The sequence below is a fragment of the Melozone crissalis genome, unplaced genomic scaffold (genome assembly GCF_028551555.1).
Source record: "Melozone crissalis strain CALT ecotype California unplaced genomic scaffold, PUWL_Pcris_2 ptg000019l_1, whole genome shotgun sequence".
Classification (NCBI taxonomy): domain Eukaryota; kingdom Metazoa; phylum Chordata; class Aves; order Passeriformes; family Passerellidae; genus Melozone; species Melozone crissalis.
This window is the reverse complement of record NW_026535797.1, coordinates 6,321,897-6,342,804: the sequence shown is the minus strand read 5'-3', so window position 1 is coordinate 6,342,804 and position 20,908 is coordinate 6,321,897.

Sequence of the window (20,908 nt, the reverse complement as noted above, 5' to 3'; positions counted from 1 at the left end):
CCTTCCCTGCTTAGTCAATCTTCAGAAACAGAAAATGTCACCACTCCAGTTTAGCAGAGTCATATCTGCCTGCAGGGCTGTGAAATTGTGTTTCCTCAGCGACAGCACAGCCCCACACACTGAACAAAGAGCAGCAAGCAGGCAGCAGATTTTTGTTTGTAAAGTACAGTTAGCAAACACTTGGAGGAAGTATTCCAGCCTCATTATCTTGCAATAAAATTCATATTTCCTCACACACACAGTCTTACTGTAACATAAATATATCTAAATTAGGTTACAAAACTGTTGAGATAATTAAATAGTGCACATAAATGTGAGCTGGCACATTGGGAAATATACTGCACTGCTGTTTAAATATAGTAGATAAAGCCATGAGAATGAGACAAGAGAATATAGTGCTGTAAGATTATAGATATAAATGCAAGTCCTCTGCCGTGGTGCTGCTAGAATGTAGGAGAAAGTTATTAGAAACAAAATGAATTCAGTAGCGCCTTGAACTCACTATCATAGTCTGGGGCAAGTTAATCACTTCATCCTCATCCACTAACACATTTATCCACCTACTAATTCTCCACCTAATTAGAGAGAAATTCAGAGCTCTACTGGTCAGGGAGGCAGGGATTAGGGTTAAGAAAACACTTGTATTTGAAACCCCCTACCTCTGCTGGTTAGTGTGAAAGATCCTATAAGAAACTCCCACCCTAGCTAATCCATGACCCTCAGCAGGGAGGAGTGTTAACAATTTGGTTTAAAACTCACACTCTCAGACAAATGCATCAAAAACGGCTTTTCTTCTTTGATTTATAGGTATTACTTGTTTTTCCAAGCTCCATTAAGGACTCTTCATCATGTACTGCAAGGGGCATTAAGCACTGAAAGTTGTTCCCAGCTCTGTATTATTCAAAGGCAATTTACACTAATTATTGGAGTCCATGGTGTTACCCATACTCATAGAATGATCCATCTCAGCAGGCTAAAGTACTTTTGAAATGTTAATTTATTACTGAGGTATAAAAACGTCCTTACATTAAAGCTCAATTCTTTCTTAAATGCCAAAACTTTTTCTATTACTGATATATTACATACTTACTGTTTATCTTAGATACAAGAATAAAGATAGAATTTATTTTACTATATATTAGTGGCTATAAAACCCACTATTAATACAAATTGTGCTGCATTTTAACTCAGTTACTACACAGATATTATTCTTGTTTAGTGATTTTTTTCTAGGCACATGCAAACAGAGCTACTTCATGGAGACAAGCTTTTCAGGCAAACAGCTGCAATGCAAAATTAAAAAAGTGTTTAACTGGAGAAATAGTTCACCAATTCTAAAATAATCTCATTCACGTTAAAGTACAGATATTGTTATGATATCACTGCTCTGAGGAAAAAGCATTCATGAATTGGCATGAGAGTGCACCTGTGTATCAAATGCCAACAAAAACCTGCTAAAAGCACCCTGTGTTCAGTTAAACCCTGGCACAGAAGCTGCTGATTTTAGCAAGAATTGTTTTGCCAGTGCTGAGCCACCGCTTGCAGGTTTTGTTTTTCTTGGTCACAATGTGTGAAAATAGAGCCACGCCAACAAAAATTTATTTGACCTTGTGTTGACAAAAGCTCTTGAACAATCAAGGGGATTATTTCTTAACTAGCTTAATCAACAACTTTTACTTCACTTGAGAAGCCACTGGATTGCAGTCAGTGGTTGGAAGAATCCCTGCCTTGGAAGTGTCAGCGCCTTGGGATGCACAAAGAGTTTGTTGCAAATGAAAAAAAATCTCCCTTTGCCTTCCTAAGTCCTCTCCAGGGCCCCAAAGATAGTCCTCACCCATTAAATGCACACTGTTATAAAGCAGATCATCTGCTTTATATCTGAAAAATCTAAATAATATCACATAAACAAAGCTCGTCATGATAGGCTCAAATCTTTTTTTATCCAAAATTTTTTGGCAACTTAAAACTTGCTTGTGTAGCTGAAATACAAGCACAGCTCTGGAATAGCAATTCTCTTGTTCCCAAACTCCGTCAAGATTTCATACAACCTTGCCCCAAAGTTCATTTACTTCTCCAGGTCTCTGTATGACCATGGAAAGCACTCCTTCCTTGTACATTTCAGTTCCTGAAATGAAAGGAATTATGAAATAAAGTTTTATGCCAGACTAAATCTTGATTGCCACCAGCACAATCTGTTTACCCAAATAAATCTGAATTCCAGAGCAGTGACTTGGCTTTGTGAGCTGGTCCATGCACTGTAGGTGCTCAGGAGTGAGAGGATTTGCAAAGCAGGAGCAATTCCATGTGGGAAGCATTATTGTGCTCCTTTGCATGCCTAAATTCCACACACAGGGCTGGAATTTGCATGCACAACAGTTTGCATACATTAAGGATTTTTTCTTTTTTGCATAAAAGGCCCGGTAGATGCCAAAGCAATGACTTGTGTACAAAACCACAGTAATCCTACCTGCAAGTCAGACCTCTAGATAAACAAGCTTTACTTATTTAAAGCAGCTCTTAAACTATGAAAATCTGCTTTAAATGAACACATGTTCTCACAAAGCATGTAACTGGTCATGAAAATGATTCCCACCAGAAAAGGCAACATTCCACAAATTTCTCCTATAAAATTTATGTCATGAATTAGAAGTGAGGCATATTATTATTCTGCAGCATAAGCAGGGGAAAAAAAAATCTATATATTTCAGTCATATTTAATCTTCATTTAGTCACAGAGTATGTATTACCTATGGTATATCTTTTATTTTGGGAATAGGTGGGCACAGCTAATCCCAGGCTACTGAGGCATAGATCACCACAAATGTTTTGGAAAGAAATCATCCTGATATAAACACCCATTTTACAGAGTAATCCCATTTTTCCATAACACACTGACTTTTTGCTATGCAGATAAGCCTGTAGGTTATTCAAATTTCTATTTTATTCCTCACTGAAAGTTTGTCAGCCCTTGACAATTAGAACCACAAGTTGTCTCCATATAGAAGTTACTTCAAAATGTGAAAACTGTTTTGTTGCTGCACTCTAGTCCAAGCAATTTGTAGGAACTCTGTGTCCCAGAAATAAAATCAACTCTCTTCAACAGAGGAACAGTTTGGGAGATAAATATAGCTCAGGTATCCTTTTAGGCAATGAAGTGAATTCCATGCTGTTCCAGACTCAGCTTTATCCAGATAAAAGTCTAGCAAAAGAAGTTTTGTGAATTTTCAGTTGTCACTGGCATTGGCTCAGCAGCACTAAAGGGAAATTTAAGCAATTTGTGATGAGTTAGACAAATTTAGGATCAATGAAAAACATTCTGCAGATCCCTCTGTGGAAAATAATTTCTGCTTTTGAATTAGTGGAAATTCCCTCAGAAAATGACAAAACCAGCACCGCAACAATGTCTAACCAAATCCTCAGCTTTTCTTCTAAAAGTCTAATTTTAAAGATAACGTACCTTGTTTACTGGGAATACATCCAGGACATGACACACATCTTGGGCTGGCTAAACATTCAGCAAATTGTGACATCTGGGACTTAGGGAACTTTAAGCAGCAAACTAAAAATCAATACCCTGTTTCCCCCTATAATTATTGTTCATGGTTCAATCACCATTTCCCCTCCCTTCCCTGGCCATGCTTTTAATATCAGCAATGGCTTAAATTTTTCTTAGAAACACCTTCAAGAAAACAAGATTCAGCTAAACAAAATGGAAAATTCCCCTTACTCCTCAAGAAAAAACAAGGAGCTTCTCCCAGACCTCAGGTTTATGCACTCACTGCAAGCAGTGCCCCACCAGTTTTCAATGGCCTTGGCTTTGTACAAAGTAAAGATTTCATTGCAGGGCCATATGAAACATTTCAGAAGGGAAGAGGCACAGATGGCAATCTAACCTAGATTTCAATCAGTCAAATGGCTCTCAGATCAGGTACCTAAGGAATATATTTCATCTTATTAGACAGAACAAATCTTTTATGAATGTAGTCAGTAGGGAAAAAAAAAAACCCAATCCTGTTAGCAATCTTACCTGTATTCATTTAATTTTCAGCCAGAGTAGCACATTTCATTAAAAGAGTACATTTGCCTCAGACTGTATCAACAGGTTTGCCAATAGCATCAAGCAGATATTGAGTATTTTGTAATTTCATCAGGATATTGCCACTCAGACAACATGGCACCTATGCATTATATATGCAAGGCTGGTGCCACCAGACAGCTCTTTTTCCAATTAATACATAATTGTTTGGAGGAGGGAAATAAACCAAAAATGAAAGAAAAGGAGATTTCTGCACAATTGCCCACTGCAACATGAAAACTCGCCTCATCTGCATAATATTAATGATATGAAAAATGCAAACAGATGTTTCTCTCATTAAATGCTGTATGCAAATAACACTAGGAGGAGTGCTAATGTTGTTTCAGGGTTGAGAGATCATGGGGGGTAATTAAAGGTTAATCCAGTTTTCAGTTCACAGACTGTAAGACATGAGTGGTTGTAGAGAAAAATTGTCACTTAACCTTCATTATCCAGAGCATATGGATTTTTCCTCCAGAATAGAAAAAACATATATGTATTTATCTGTACTCTAGTGCCAAGTATGCTGCATATCATTAGAGAAGAGGAGAAATTATTTGCTGAAATGAATGTCATTAAGGAGGTGCTAGAATGGATTAATTAGGGAAAGCAGAATTCGGTCAGAAGTTCTCAGATAGCAATCTAAACCCTGCAATCTCACTAACTATATTTCAATTGCTGAGATCTTGTCAAATGTTAATAGAAAAGCATCAGAAGTACTTGTGGAACAAGTCCCCTAAAATAATTAAAAGCCTAATGTTTGCGATCCAGCACGGTTTCCCCGTAAGCCCTGTGAGGAGGATGGCTCCTTCAGCAGCAGGCTCACAAGCCTCTCTTTCTCCCAGAGCATCCTGCTGGGCAGACTGGAAGCAGTAAACATTTTAGCACTTAGATCTGAGTTCAGCACGCCAGATGAGACATTCCCACTCGGTGCTCATAGGAGAAAATAAAGTGATAAGTGCCTGCTCTGCAGTGGAGCCCTGCTCTTCAGCATGGAGGATTTGTGCAGAGGGAAAGGCAGGGCCAGTGTGAACCACAGCAGCCACAGGTGGGAAAAAGTAGAAGGAAGAAAAGAAATATCTTGATTTGTGCAACCCTCTCTATATAATATCTGGGTGAAAATCGATGTGGGCTTGGGACGGTGAGAGTGAGAAATCAGAGAGGAGGTGAGAGTTGGTTCTGTTCAGCCTTGGGTACAGGCATCAGAGCATTCTCTGTTTCCAAGACTGTATGGCATGTTTGGATATTTTGGTGTCTTAAGAAGTAGTCTTGCAGTCTCTAGTCTCTAAGCCTTGCAAATTATTTTCTTTAAGAATGGGACAAGAGCAAGGGTTTCTGTGTGTCTCTGCAGTGTGTCTTTCACCACCTGGCTGTCCCCACTGCCTCTGACACTCCCTCCCCAGTAACACCACTAGACCTTCCATCCATGCCTCGCTGGTTCTTTGGGCTCTAAAACCATTTTCCTTCCCTTCTGACCTCACAATTTCATTTTTGTGCACCACACAACATCATAGAACCACAGCCACACCAAGCTGGTTTACCTTGGTTTCCTAGGCTGAATAGCTCAGATTTGGCCCAAAAATTTCAAACAGCACTGAGTAGAATAGAGCCTCAACTTGAGCTAGCATGACTCTTCTAGCTCTAGAATTTCACAACAGAATTCAGTTTTAGAACTCCTCATTAACTGAGAGTAACAAAAAAACCAACTATTATATTGATTATATGAGATAAATATCAGCAAACTTATATATCCGTGTCTGCATTCATGTGACATCCTGTGCCATAAACTGTGCTTTGTCCTTCTCAATGATTTTTCACAGCTATTTACAGCCTGCTCCCATTTGAAAAAAGTCTGATACCCAAGAAGGAAAGGCCTGTGAAAATATCATTTTTTTCTGAAGCTGAGCACTGCAGAAGGATTTTACTTTATGTTATTTTGCCGTGAATGGCTGCAGTGAAACATAAATGTTGTCTTCCTCCCTTTGAGCGTGGAAGGGCCATACTTTCCCTTGGGTAGGAAACTTTGTAAGGATATTCCATTTAGCCAATTTAAGGGCAACACAGGGTTCATCAGCACCACAGAAAAAACCTTGAAACCAGCAAAAGGAAACAAGGCATGAGGGGAAAATTCACTTTCCACCCTCCCTCAGCGTGAGCCATGGCTACCTCCAGCTGCACATCTGTGGCCACCACCGGCAGCTGCTGCCCCTTTGCAGCCTTCTGAATAAACAGCCAGACCTGGAGGATTACCCTGTGGTGGGGGGACCCTCTGGCACAGTGGGTTCTGTCACCCCAGGGTGTCAGGCAGGACGTGGCACCAGCACAAAGGAGCAGGGCCAGCAGGTGCAGGAGCCCTGCAGGGCCTGCTGCAGGCTGATAGCATTGAATGAGCCCCTGCTCTGAGCCCTCCAGCACAAAGGTGCTCCCAGCCTTCCCCTTCTCCTGGCCCTGGAGAAAAAATTCCAGCTGGAAATGCCCAAGTCCCTTATCTCCAGCCCCCATCAGCACAAGGAGCTGTCAGTCTCATCTCTGGCTTATCAAACCCAAGGGCTGTCCCGGCTCCCTGACTCTGGGAGATTTAAAGTTGCACCCGTGAAGTCTGAGCGAGTTCTGGTAAACCTGATCCTCATTAAAGCAGATTACAAGCATCCCCTTGAAATGTCACTGTGCATTTACAGAGACAGCCGTACAAAAACACCCAGCCATCAAATCCTTCCCTGCAAAATGTACGCTCAGGGAAAGTGAGCGCAGGTAACTGTGTGAGCAAGTGGGGCCTGGAAAACACAAATTTAGGATTTGGTCCAATGCTCACAAGAGCCTATGGGAAAGTCTAACAAAGTTTGCATTTAAATGGCTCCATGCATCCCCTGACAACAGTGTCTTACACACGTGTGTGCACACAGGTCCTGAAAAATGGAACACATTCCAACATCTCCAGTTATCTGCAAGGACCTGTGGCTGAAGGATGCAAGGCCTTGGATTTGGGCCTACAATAAGTGAACAAACAGTTATTAAAATCTATTTATTTTGAGCAGAGTTATGGACATCTAATTGCTGCAGTTTGTTAGAGGAACAAAAAGATCTTCCCTGGCTTCAGCCATATCCAAGGGGATTAATTTGTCACTCTTCAAAAACAACTCATTGGAGGAATGCCCTCTTTGATTCTTTATTCTCACATTAATTAGGAGCAATAAGTACACTAGATGCACTCTGTACTTAAAAACATTAGTAGAAATAAATCTGCCACACATCTCAAGAGGGCAACAAAGATCTGGCTGTTTGGGGTGGGAGCCTCCAAAGCAAATCCTATTATTGAGACAACCCATCCAGCTCCCATCCCACCTGTGATGGCCACAAAGCTGTACATGACTGTCCAGAAGGGCCCATGGTGGAGGCAGCAAGGCCATGAATGGGGCCCAGCTGGTCTCTTCACCATTTTTAAGGAACATGCTTTTTTCTGCACTAAACCCACAGAGCACCACGTGCACCTTGTCCAACCTCCCAGCCCATGTCTCGTGCCCAGGTCCTTTGTGGTGGCTTTGCTTCTGTCAGCAAATTTCTGAGTGTAGGAAGAAAGGGAAAAAAAGGAAGAATAGTTTTTGCTGAAATAAAAAATTAAAGTCAATTTGTTCCTTATTCAAGAAAGAAGAAAAACATACCAAAAAAATGAGGCGACTGAAAATTTCTACAGAGAATTATTCTGAGAGGATTGAACCAAACTCTACCTTTTCCCCATCTGATTTCCAGGATGCTTTGTGATTTCTCTCACTCAAGGACCATCAGTGGGATTGCTCACCTGAACAAAGCCATCCACTGTTTCTGGGGACCCAAGTGCTGCAGTATCCCAGGCAGGACTCCTGCCCACAGGAGAAGGCTGGGGAAGCACAGGGATGCCAGATTTCCAGGGGAAGGCTGGGGAAGCACAGGGATGCCAGATTTCCAGGAGAAGGCTGGGGAAGCACAGGGATGCCAGATTTCCAGCCAGCTGTTGTGGGCTGGGAGTGCTGACATTTCCTCATACCCTTGGAGCACTGGGCTGGAGAGGCAGCTGCCTTTATGTCCTGCTTGTTTAAGGTAATTACTGCTTGTATTTCCTCCCTGCTGGTTCTGCTGGAGCGGAAAAGGCTTTGGCCTTCACTTCGCCATACAAAATAAAGAAGAAAAAAAAATCTGGTTTATCAACAGCACTTTTTCTATACTTTCAAAGGCAGGTTGTAGGGTGAGAGTCAGGAGAATGGTCCCTATTTGGGAAGCAGGCTAATAATAATGATGAAGTTGCTGCAGGGAAATCTCTTGTCGAGCCTCCCTGAGCACCCTTTGTTCCCTTGGTAGTAAACAATTATCTTTTAAAGATGCTCTGCTGTCTCCACCACTCACCCAGCTATTAGATATTAAACAACACCAAAAAGCAGCACAATTGTGTGCAAAGAGTGGATTTCCTTTCAGAAAGGGTGGGAATTTGCAACTCTTTAAAGACACTTAGTGTTAATTAAAACCTATGCAGCCCAAAGAGAAATATAGCACCGTTTTTTCAAGGAGGGATGAAGTCAGTCTGATTAGCAAGTGTTTTGTTACCATGCTAAAATATGCTTTTTGATTTTTAAAATCCAGCGCTTACTACTGATGGAAAACAACTGTTTGTGCTCCATGGCAATGAAAGTTCAAGTGACTTAAAAATACCCCACAATAAGCTAAAAAAAAATGCACCTTCATATTTTACAAGGGAATCTTAAAAATAAGACTTCTTTTAAAAGTACACATTGGAGGGAAACATATAAGGAATATGGAAATTCTTCATTTAAAATCTACCTCACAGTCAGCACTGTGTTGATTTGAAATGCTTTGCCTTTCTAACTGTTCCCCTCCTCCTAATAAGCACTGCATCCAATTTGTATGTTGTTCTGATGAAATGGTTTAAGCGAGAGAAAATGAGTAGTTTGAAAAATAAAGGAAAGTTCTACAGAAGAAATGAAGTGCTATCATTGAAATCTTTATTTATGTGAAAAGAAAGGGCTAAAACATTACCTCAGAATTCAAGATTACAACATCAGTAGGATATAAAGTAAATCCATTCTCGTAGTGAAACATCAGAAACCATAATCCTTTTTCAAAGACCTTTTGTTATTTTAATGTCTGACAAATTATGCTTTTTTAAAGGAAGAAAAACACTTAGATTTAAGAGGTTTCTTTTACTCCAGTAAAAGTAGTTTCACTATTTAAAAGTTTTAATTTTCTGTAACCAATAGCGTTTACTATGCTGGCTAAGTATTAACACAAGAGCAAGGTTATTTTAGCCACAGTAGGACCAAATAAAAAGTTGCCACCAAAGATTTTTGCATCAAGTTGTTATGGCAACTTAGTGTTCTAAAAAGTATGGAGTCTGAGCAAAAGGTTTTGTTTTTTTATAATTTGGTTGCTTTTCCTTCAGGTTTTGAACTTGTTAAGTGTTATAAAAACGTTATATCATTATCATTCAAATGAGGGGAGCTCTCGGAACATATTTAAACTTGTTTATGTCTCAGGACATTCTGGGATGATGTCCAAGCACCCCCAGCCCTGCCTTTGGGGGGAAACCCTTGACCTCAGAATGAGCACAGGAGTCATTCCACAGAGATTCTAGTAGCAAGAAACAAGGTAAGAAGAAAAAACCTGCATTATTTGCCTCCAATGTACTAAAGGAGAGACAGGATGGATAAAGATACCCTTCCCCTGTGCATCCAGCCTCTCTCTTTCACATGTCCATGTTTAAAAGCATAAACAAGAAGTTTCTTGTGGCATTCTGGACTCTTGACATCATGTGAGGAACGGGAAGAGTGCAATAAGCTCCTGAGAGCTCTGCAAGCAGGGAGCAGGTTTTGACTGGTGCAGGCATGGCAGGAAATTGCTGTGAGAAGCCTGGTTCAGCTCCTGTGCCACAGGTAGGGAAGAGTCAGAATTTTGGGCTTAAATCCCTTCTTTTACCACATACAGGAAAGCCCCCAAGCCCAGTGTGAGGAAGCCAGCAGAACCTTTTGGCCATCCACCCACGAGGCTGCCCAGGCTCATCAGCCCAGGCCACTCTGCACCTTGCCATGACTGTTCCTACTCCTCTGGGAGAGCCCCAGTGCTCCCTGTCTCAACTCTTTCCTCTCCTAGCTTTCCTACGTATCTATTTTTAAAGAGAAAGGCGGGTGGAAATAAACTGGAGAAATTTAAAAGAAAACCAAAATTTTCAAAATTAAAAACCTGACATTCATGTGAACATAAAAGATTTAGAAGACAAAAAAATGAATTTATTTCTTAAATCTGAGATTATTTTGACACTTAAAACCATGTTTTCCTTCTTTTGCAGGAGGAGATCAATCAACTAAATACCCACCTGGCAAAAAAGCCAAGTAACTTTTCCTGCCAAATTCTGCCAGATCTTGCATGAACTTGGGCAAATTATTTAATGTGCCAGTTTCTCAGTGCACTGTTTGTGCAGTGAGAACAATACCAAGTCCTTTTTCTCATCCCTTTGTCTTGTTTATTGAGATAGTCCCTACTCCAGGGAGTACACAATCTCTAATTATGAGCAACCAGCACAATAGTACCCTGATCTCCAGGACCTACCGCAATACAAAGCACTCATAATCATCACAAGTCTTCTGTTCTGATGCATGGTCTGCAAGAGTTATGAATACTAACATATGCTGGAAAGTTCTGTTTAATTTTATGTCTTTGAAAGAAAATAAAAGCCTATTTTTCCCATTGGTGCCATTTATAGAGGCTTCTGCTTTCCAGGAAGCTTCTGCCTCTCCATGTCTTCCTTCTCCCTTTCAAAACAGAAATAAAAGTCTCACTAAATAAAATAAAGATTATGAATGGCCAGTCTTTTCCTTCCTACCAGTTATTGTCACCCAGGAGCATGCAGCAAAGGATGTCTACGTTATCATTCAGTTTCACAGGGGTCTGCCAGCTGCTGGCCATATGCTAAATCCTGAAAGGAATTATCCATGTTCTGTGCTGTCTGTACATGTCTGATTCCCTGTTTATGTATTTTTACTTGATTATGGCATATTATAAATCCAGCTAACTTAACGTTTATGGTTAGAATCCAAATCCTCCAGTTGTTGAGGGTGGTTTTTTTATTCAAATGAAATTCCACTGCCAGTGTGGAAAGTTTATGCGGCAATAAATGGGATGAAAACAGTCAGTTTTCATGGAAATGCATCAAACACAACCCAAAAAGTCTGTGGGATTTCATTTACAATGACAGCCCTTCTTTAGAGTTTGCTTTTTAATGATGTGATAGCGTTTCACAGCAGGCAGAATTTCCCACCAGCTTGCATGGCCCTGCCCAGAACCTCTGTCCCCAGAGTGACTCTCACAGTTTCCCCTGTGGAGATCCCTGCCCATCCCAGGCACTGCAAGGCCAGGAACATATTCCTTCACCCCCTCACCATCCCTGATGAGAGGGGAGTGTGGAGCAGGGGAGGATGAAGTGAATTGCTCAGTCAGAGGAAAGAGCTGACCTGGGAATTGAGCTCCAGTTGCTCAGCCCTCGAGCAGGAGCCAAACCACAGGCCATTCATTGTTTGCTGTTGAAGCCTGTGGACATCTCCACATATTTGAAGTCAGATTTTGTGAGTGACCTCTCACACTCATCTTAAAATTGTACAACACTGTACAGCACCGAGGCAGGCTTTTATACACCAAGACCATGGTAAATCTTTACTACAAAAGCATTCTAAAATGCTCTTTGCATAGGAGACTTATTTGTCAGAATGCAGGAACATATCCCTTGGGGATGCAGATTGTTTCCTCAGGACTCAAACATTCCCACGTGGTAAAATGAAGTAGGAGGATCCAGTGAAAGGAGCTCTAGCTTCTCATTTAATTTACTACCTAATACTCAGCAGCCCAAGATTTATAAGACACTACAGAACTGTCTACATGTTTCCCCTTGTGGCAGATAGCAGATAACTGTTAATAGACTTGCTCAGAAAGTTTATTTAAAGGAAGAACTTAACTGTATTATTTTTCATGGAGGTGTGAACATAGCTTAAGGAGCTTAAGTCTCCATGTATAAGTATTATCAGATAGGTTCATGAGGATGCTAATGTGCATTAATATCAAACTCCAAAACCAGCTTTCACTGGTGTACATAGATAGGGCCATTTTGTAAATAATGCCCTTTCTGATATTGCAGAGTTCTGGGATTGCTGAATGCATTATTATTTCCAAATATAATAATATTAACCCATACTGCACACCTTCTCTATCCTCTTTCTGCAGCTCCTGTTAAACCAACAACAAAGCCACTCCTGCAGAATCCAGCCTCCTCCACAGCTGTGCCTGGCATCTGCCTGGATGAGATTTTGCCTGCCCTTCCACACAGGACCAGGCAGATGTTGTAGGAAAGCCAAGGTGCTGGAGGGGCTCCACATCACTTCTCATTTTCACTTGTCAGATGAACCCACATATTTTGCAATCCTGCCCTGCTCCTAATTTAAATCCTTCACCACAACAGTCAGTAGCTCGCCAAGTGGGGCTGGGCTCTGGTTTCCAAACACTGTGACAGAGATGCCTGACCCCTTTCCATGCAATTGAGCACCTTTAGAACCTTTGGCCTTCAGGGAGAGGGGAAGGCACACACAGCACATTGCTCAGCACTTTCCAGGATTTTACCCACTCTGCACATGCTGTGTGGTGATGCAAACGTGATTAAGGGAGAGTATATTACATTATGTCCAGCTTTAGAGAAATATTTTAAGGGAATAAAGAAAGAGCCATACATTTTCTTTTTTTTTATTTTGGTTGAGATGTAAGGTTCACCAGGTGGTATTTACAACCTAAAGCTCTCCAATATTGGGTTAGCTAATAGGATCCAGACAATGAAGCTGACTACAGGGAAAAGCAAGAGACTGTTTTAGTTTCACCATCCAAGGAGAAGAAAAGACCCAGCTTGATAAATAGTGAGAAGTACATTAGATGTTAAAAAATATTTCATTTTTAATAATCCTAGGTGTTACTGACAACCCAGGTAAAAAAAGCAAAGTTCATTTCTTCAAAATATATTTAATCTGACAGTATCCCTTTAATTAAGTAGCAATTTAGATTTTCTTCTCCTCCACATACAAAGCTTTAATGAAACATGAAAGCCACAAAAGAAATTTGTGTGTGTTTCATGGCGAGGCATGAGAAATGATTTTCTGTTTAAATTCACAGACAGTAGCTATACAAATAACATTTAATATTTGTCGGAAGTATTATCTGCCTTTTTCCCTCCCAGCATTACATTACTAAGGTAATAAGTACATGAGAATACACGATTTCCTGGCTACTGTATTGAATATGCACCTTTAAACAAAGTTGGACTTGGGAATTTACCCATATCTTCAAATGCTAATCTAACACTAATTAAAAGGCCAGTGACTACGCTTTGATGGATTCCAGTTCCTGGGATATGGCAAATGAATTCCGATGGCATGCACGACTGCAGCGGAATGACAATGGCAGAGCTGCAGCCACCAGGGAAGGCAGGGCAGCACATCCCTGCACTGCACAGGGGCAGGGAGGAGGAGGAGGCTCTGCTGGAGCTTGCCATGCTCTGTGTGGGTGCTGCTGTCCTCCCAAGGTGTGGCCAGCCACAGCCTTTGTTTCTCGTCTCACAGCTGCTTCCAGGCTGTGCTGAAGCAAAAAATTTGGCTGCTTCTGCACCCCACCCATCCTCTCTCTGATATATGCACCTCCCTGCTGTTCCCTGTGCAGTGCTGGGCTCCTCAGGGAGGATAACAGCCACAAAAAGAGCTCCTTTCAGAGACTTCTTCAACCATAAGCTCCACTGTTAAAGAAGCATAAGGAGATCAGATAAATATTTCTTAATGAGATTCTATGTCCAATATCTCCTGCAAATAGCTGTCTTGTTGATCTTCCTGCCTTGCCTTAGAATTAGAAGAAAATTAAAACCCTGGTTGTAATACAATTTGGAAGTATGGCCTATGGGCTCCCAAGTGCATGCCTCTTTTGAACTGAGTGCAGCCCTCTTCAGAGGTACTTATTGCATGATGGTATCCAAAAATTGCCTTTATATTCCTTCTTCCCACACACAAAAAAGCCAAAATTTAATTCGTGTTAATTAAAAAGTTTGTTTAAAAAAATAAAAGGCCATATTTTTGAAGCAGTCTTCTTCGATGACATTTTAGAAGGATTTGAAAGTTGGGACTTCCATGAACCTGTACTTGCCTCCCTGTGTAAAGCAGACTCAATCCTCTCTTCTTGCATAGATTTTTGTCTAAATCATGGCAGAATTCACTGTGAGTCCCCCTTAAAGAGGACCTGAGGAGCTCAACCATGGAGAAAGCAGTTTTAAGCCTGAAAACATGAAATTTGCTCAGACTAGAGAGGAGATGCTTCCTCACCAGGGCACCTATAGGGTTCTCCCTATAGGTGCAGTTGAATTTTGAGCTTCCCATCCATACTGGAGTCTGGAGGACACCCTTCCCACAGCTAAGGAAATTTCCCAGCCACTGAGGCACCAGGTACCCCAGGCTGACTGATCCTCCCCAAATGCATTGAGTTGGTTTGTGTAAATAATTAAATTTCCAGTGGATCTGGAATGTACTGAAATCTGTACTCAGGGGGTGATGTAGGAGTTCATTCACAGCCCCTATGAGGCAGTGTCAGAGCTGGGCTTTGCACACACCCTCTGAGCCTATAAAAGACCAGCAGCATTTTACCAGTGGGCTCTGGGATGGCTCTGTGCATCCCAAACCTGGCTCAGAGCTTCCTCCAGGGTCTCTCAGTGAAGTGGTGCCAGTGCTGGATGCTGAACTGTGCCCTTCTGAGGAATGTCTGTCCAGATTTTCTTTTCAAACAAGGCTTAGGGGCTCTCAGAAGGTTTAATGGAGTGGACACAGCAGCACACAAATGGAGCTGCACAGACTTGGGAGTGGAGCTGGTGCTTGCTTGGCAGCTTGGACAGAATGATCTTAGTCTGGCCTGCAAAGGACCATGGAAAAATATCCAGAGTCCCAGTCCATAAAAACAAGATCAGACTGTTGTTTCAAAGATAGTTTTTTTCCAGATTGTTTGTTTATTTTTTGAGGGAGGATCTTATTATGCGCACAGCTGAATTTCTGGATGAGGTAAATTCTCCCTGTTACAAGTTCTGCTTGATCTCACTATCACAAACTGTATGCACACCTCTAACATGTTCCTTGACTGCCACTTCTGTGTTCCCCTGCTCTTCAATCAGAGATAAATAAACGAAAGGCAGCATGATGCCTCTTATCTAAAAAGATTCAGGTAGAGCAAGTATCATAGCACAATCAGGGCACTTGAAAATTGTATTTTACTGGAAGGGACTTTTACTTGCCTTCTTGGATCATACACAGAGGAAGTCCAAGGTCTAGAGGGAGAAAATAACTCTTAGTAACCAAATGTTTGAACATTCATACAGGATTAATTACTTGCTTTATATTTTTCTTTAATTTTAAATGACTGTACTGCTAGCAAAAGTGAGAAGTAAAGACTCTGATCTATGCCAAGCACTTAGTGCATGCAAATACTCTGCAAGTTTTTCCTATCTTGAAGAATTTCAGCATAAACTACAAAGGCAAAGTGGACTGGACTGATCCCTGGAGAAAACATGTGCAAGTGCACTTACATAAAAAGACTGCTTTGCTTCAATAGATCTGTGCCCATTTATCCTCAGGACCAATTCTCACATTTTTTTCTATTATTAGATGGACATCCTATTTCTAATGGAGTCTATGTGATCTAAGCACTTAATTTTTTCTAGAAGTAAGATTCTGTGCTCAGAGGATGAATTGCATTGCTGAGCAGTGCTGGCAGGATCAATTGAGGTGCATTAACATTTGCAGTGCCATTATGCTCCAGCTGAAATACCAGGCTCTGTAAGAAATTTCAAACAAAGCATCTGCTCAGTCTTGGTAAAGCAAATCTTTTGTCTGTGGCATATCCCACCAGCAAATTAGTGCAACAAGGATTAAACAGCTCTTGAAATGTCATCAGAATGGATGAATTTCACAACAAATAACATTGTGCGTGTCTATTAATGATTCCCCAAAACATATTTCAATGAAAATTTGCATCCTCTCTGTCATGATGGCTCATAAAGTTCTAGTTAATATTTACTTAGGACAATAATGAAGTCAATTGAAACACTCAACACAAGACGTAGGCAGAAGGTGCAAGAGGGTTATGAGCAGTGGAAAATAGGTGTGAATCACAAGAGCTGCAGCCAGGTTTTCACTGAGTGCAAGTCAAATGTCAGGGTGCCTGTGCTTGGTTACAATTACGTGAGATCACCTCTCTCTCTCCTGTGAGTCATACTCTCCACAGCCTTGGCCAACTTTCCTAGCCTGTCTGTGCTATTCTTTGGGAAGAATAAAAGGAGTTTTCACCTCAATACTCAGGTCTTTGTGAGTGAATGGTCCTGACTGAGCTGTGGGCATGGCCAGTGTGACAGAATGAGCAGCACTGACTCTGGGCAGTCCACCTCCAGGAGAATTTAATGTACATCTGTGCAAGCAGCACATGTTCTGTCTACACCAGAGGGAGCTCAGGCACGAGGTTATGCTACAGCTTTTTTTTCCATTCTGCATGACCACAGGGAGACATCTACAGAAATGTTCTCGCTAGATTACACTGATGACCTGAAAATTTTGTACAATCCATGAACTTCCTCCTTCTAAATTAAGGGGCTCAGCTGACGAACGTGCTTGCATTCCACGTTGGCACCAAAAATGAGTCCTACAAGATCTGTCTGGGAGCTTTTCCAGCCCTCACCAGCCTCTCTGCAGTGGTGGCAGTGGTGACTGGTAAGGCTCTGGTAGCAGTGATCTGGTTATCTTCTGTGACAGTAACAAAAGGGATGTGTCAGCTGTGATAAGCTTGCATTGAACAACAAAAAAGCATTTCTGGGTCTTTTTTTTTTGTTATGGCAGCAGCAGTTGTGTTGAATTTCACAGAGATCACACCCTCACAAGTATAAACAACATCCAGACAGCTTAAGGAAGGTGTTTAGTACTGCTCTGTACCTAAGTAATACTAATTATGCACCCTCAACTTGTAGAAACCAAGCTTTTTTTAAAACAAATTCTCACCATTGACATCAGTGGAGCTGGAAGAGTTTCCACAAGACACTTGCCTTTACCTCTGGTCTCTAGCCTTTTCTGATCTCAGTGACTCCCCACTCCTACCCCTGCTTCAGTGCACTCCTTTCCTTGCATCAAAGAAATAGGATCTGCAGCCTGGACACCTCACAAGAGTCCCTTCTCCAGAACTCATTCCACTTCAGCTTCTCAAGACTGTGAGAAAGCAAATATTCAAGAAACTTCAGAGCTAAGGCACAGATTTTTGATGGAGCCCCTTAAATCCACTGGGAATCTCATTTTGAGGATATGTAAACACCTGCTAGAACTCTGACAACATGCACTGCTGGGACCACTGAAAATTAATGCAGAAGAAGAGCTCAGGCACCTGCAGGCAGTTAAAATGTAGGAGAGCTCTTTCTTTACAGGCTATGTCAGCATTTAAGTGCTAGATTGTTTAGCAGCACCAAATACAGCACTGCCTGCTTAATTTTCTCTACCTAACAGTTGCCTTCAGATTTTAAAGATTTATACACCCTTCTGCAGTCAGCATTGAAATAGCAGCTAATATCCACACCCCATAGCAAATGCAGGTCCATGTCTCCAGTCCTTTGTTTTCACACAAATTTTGTCACCCTTATTTGTTCCAGTTTGACAAATTTTGGAGTAAAGGCTCTCCTTGATTGAGGGCAGCAGAATGTGATCCCCAGAGATTGTAGATCTGTGGCTGAATTGTGCCACTTCCATCATGAAAGAATCTGGGAGTATATTCCTAGAGCTAAGGCTTTTTGATTGAATCAGAAAATTAATTACATCAGATAATTCTATGCTTCAAATCCATAATTATATTTAACAACAACAGTGTCCAGCATTATCATCAGCTATCCAAAACAATGAAGGTGACTCCAGTGGGAATGCTGTGAGACTGAAACTGAGCACAGGGCCCTCAGAGTACAGTATGACCTGAGATAATGCCAGTATAAGACACTTTCCCCTCCCTCTTTCCTCTTCTGCAGGAATCTCATCCTTTTGCTCTCACTCCTCAACCCATTCTCTACCACTCCCCTAATAAGCTCTGTGCAATTATTTGTGGACGCACATTCTAAACCAGACCACTGAAAAAGGACTGCTTTAAAAAAAGACACTTTTCCTTTAGGAAGGAGAGATTGGAAAGGAAGCAGCAACTGCTCAAACACACCTGATAGCTCACCTTGAGGCCTGACCCTGGGGCAGGCAGTGCACACCAGCCTGTGAGATGTGACACTGATCTTTAAAAAGCCTGCTAAAAGTATGGCATGAAACAGCAGCCCCACAGAGCAGGGAAAAACGTGCTGTTGCTTAACAAAGTGCACCCAAATCCCTTCCCTGAGCTGATCTTTAAAAATTAAAGTGACCTAAAGTTAGGCATATTTTAAAGTGTTGTTTGTTAAACAAACAAAAAAACAAACAAACAACACAGCAAGAGAAGCAAAGGCAGTAATTCCTAACAAAGAGCATTGTGTGATGTCTGTATTTGTGTGAGAAAGGCCCTTGGCATTGCTGTGCTGAGAGTAGAGGACATTTTATAAACATATTTCCAAAAAGAGGAAGTATTCAAATTGGAAATGCCCATTTGGCTGACTCTCCCCCTTTGCAGCTTGTGCACTCCTCCAGCAGGTAACTGGGAGGACAGCTCTTGCTAGCAGGCTGCTCTCAACATTCTCTTCATTAACTTGCAAAATCTAAAAGCTCCATCCTCCATTGTTTGATGGTAATTAGGAGCTGAATCACACGATACATCACCTTTCTGATGTTCTTTGCATGTTTACACTTTATACCAGCACATTACACCTGGTTTTACTCAGGGCTTTCTCACAATCCTGTGCTATTACTGAGTATACTTTGAGGAGCTGGTGACATACTTCAAATATAATTGTGGAAAATGTATTTTTATAAGTTCCTCAGAAGAGGAATCAATGTTAAGACAATCTCAGTGATCCTCGGTTATGCTGGGAATCTTTTCAATTCACAAAAGAATGCAATGATTTTTGATCAAGGGTGCAGATGATTGGACAGAATCTGAGTAATCCAAGGTGCAAATCCTTTTTCTTTCTCTTTGAGCAGTACTGGTAAATTCAGGGCACTACTAGTTTGGAATTAATACTGGCCTGTATCGGTAGAGGCCAACTAGCATTTCAGGATTAAAGATCTGACAAGGTCAGCAACCACTTCTCCACAGAGAAATCCTTAAAATACCATAAACACTATCCAGCTAAGAGAGTCCACAGGCAGCATTACACTTTGCTTGATATCTGAATTTGCTGTTTGGGCTACCTGAATATATTGTTCATTTCAGAGAGGTTGTAAAAAAAGGATGAACAGAATTCCCTCTCTGGCTACCAGAAAGCAGTCAGTTCTCATTTGGGTAAAACTCTTACTTGTGTATCTATCTTTTCTTGTATCTATTTTCCTCAGTTACAGCAAAAGCTGCCAAAGGCTGACTCATTAGGACACGTAACATGGAAACATAAATGTTCATTTCAATCTGTGGTCTCCTCATGCCAGCCTGAAGTCACGTCCATCTGTGAGTCAGGCAGCCAGCACACCTGGGAAACTCAAGAGAAAAGAACATACTATTAAAGTCACAATGATGGTTCAGTATCAGAGAACAAGCATGGCAAGCACACTCACATGTAAAATAGGTAGAACTCCTTTTATAAAGCTGGCTGTTTTAATTTCTTAGTGTCTGTTTAGCTCCCATGCTTTTTTTAGGGCAAAATGTTTTATTCCAGGTCCAATTACAAGTAAAGAAATAGAAACCTCTCAACTCTGTTACAATCCCACAGAAACTGGGAAGACAAGATTTGATGGTAAAATAAACACAGCTGGAGACAGATCAAAGCAATGCAGGCATTTTTCAACGTGAAAAATGACAACTTTTCTCAAATGAAATTCGGGCTTTTACCCACTCTTGTGATGCTCAGAACATCTGCATTCAATATCGCAGTTCTTTTACTCTCTCGGTGGGAGAGATGGTAATGAGGTGCCCAATTCCCAATGACTTTCAAAGAGGATTAGGCACCTGCCACAAAATTGTTCAAGACTGATTTCTCTCTGTTATTCTCAGCTTTGACAAAACAGCAAACCAGGAGATTCCTTCACTCGCCACTTTGCTGCCAGCCAGGAGTTTTCCCCTCACATAAATTGCTCAACCTTTGTACTCCTCTTTTTAGCCACCCCATTTGTGAAGTAAAAATCCCACCCTATTATTAATATACTTAATATTTTTAAGATGCTTTGAGCTTGCACTAAAGGTACACTACAGACACATCTGTACCTAAATTACCAACGCTCAAAAATAACAGGAAAAATACTTGTTGGTGGATTAGCTACATATGATCAATGCCAAATAAAAATCTACTCTGGTTTTGCTAAGGTCATTTAGTGCTGTGCAATTCTCATGAGGTAAATATTTTTGAAAGTGGGGAATGCTTTGAGATTAAGCAATACATTACAGTTTTTGATCAAATGCCAGAAGCCATAGGTGAATAGGAAACAGACATCAGTAATTACAGTTCGTACTTCAGCTATTTCAAAACCCCTTGCTTCAATGAGCAAGTATTAACTGGACAGACACTCCTTCACAAATTAGAGGCTGCAAAGACTTATTACACACCACATTTATCTTTGAAACTTGTCCAACAGAATTAAACTAAAAAAAATAATGATACAGATTATGGTTGCAGGCAAAAAACTATTAAAACTCTAACAACTA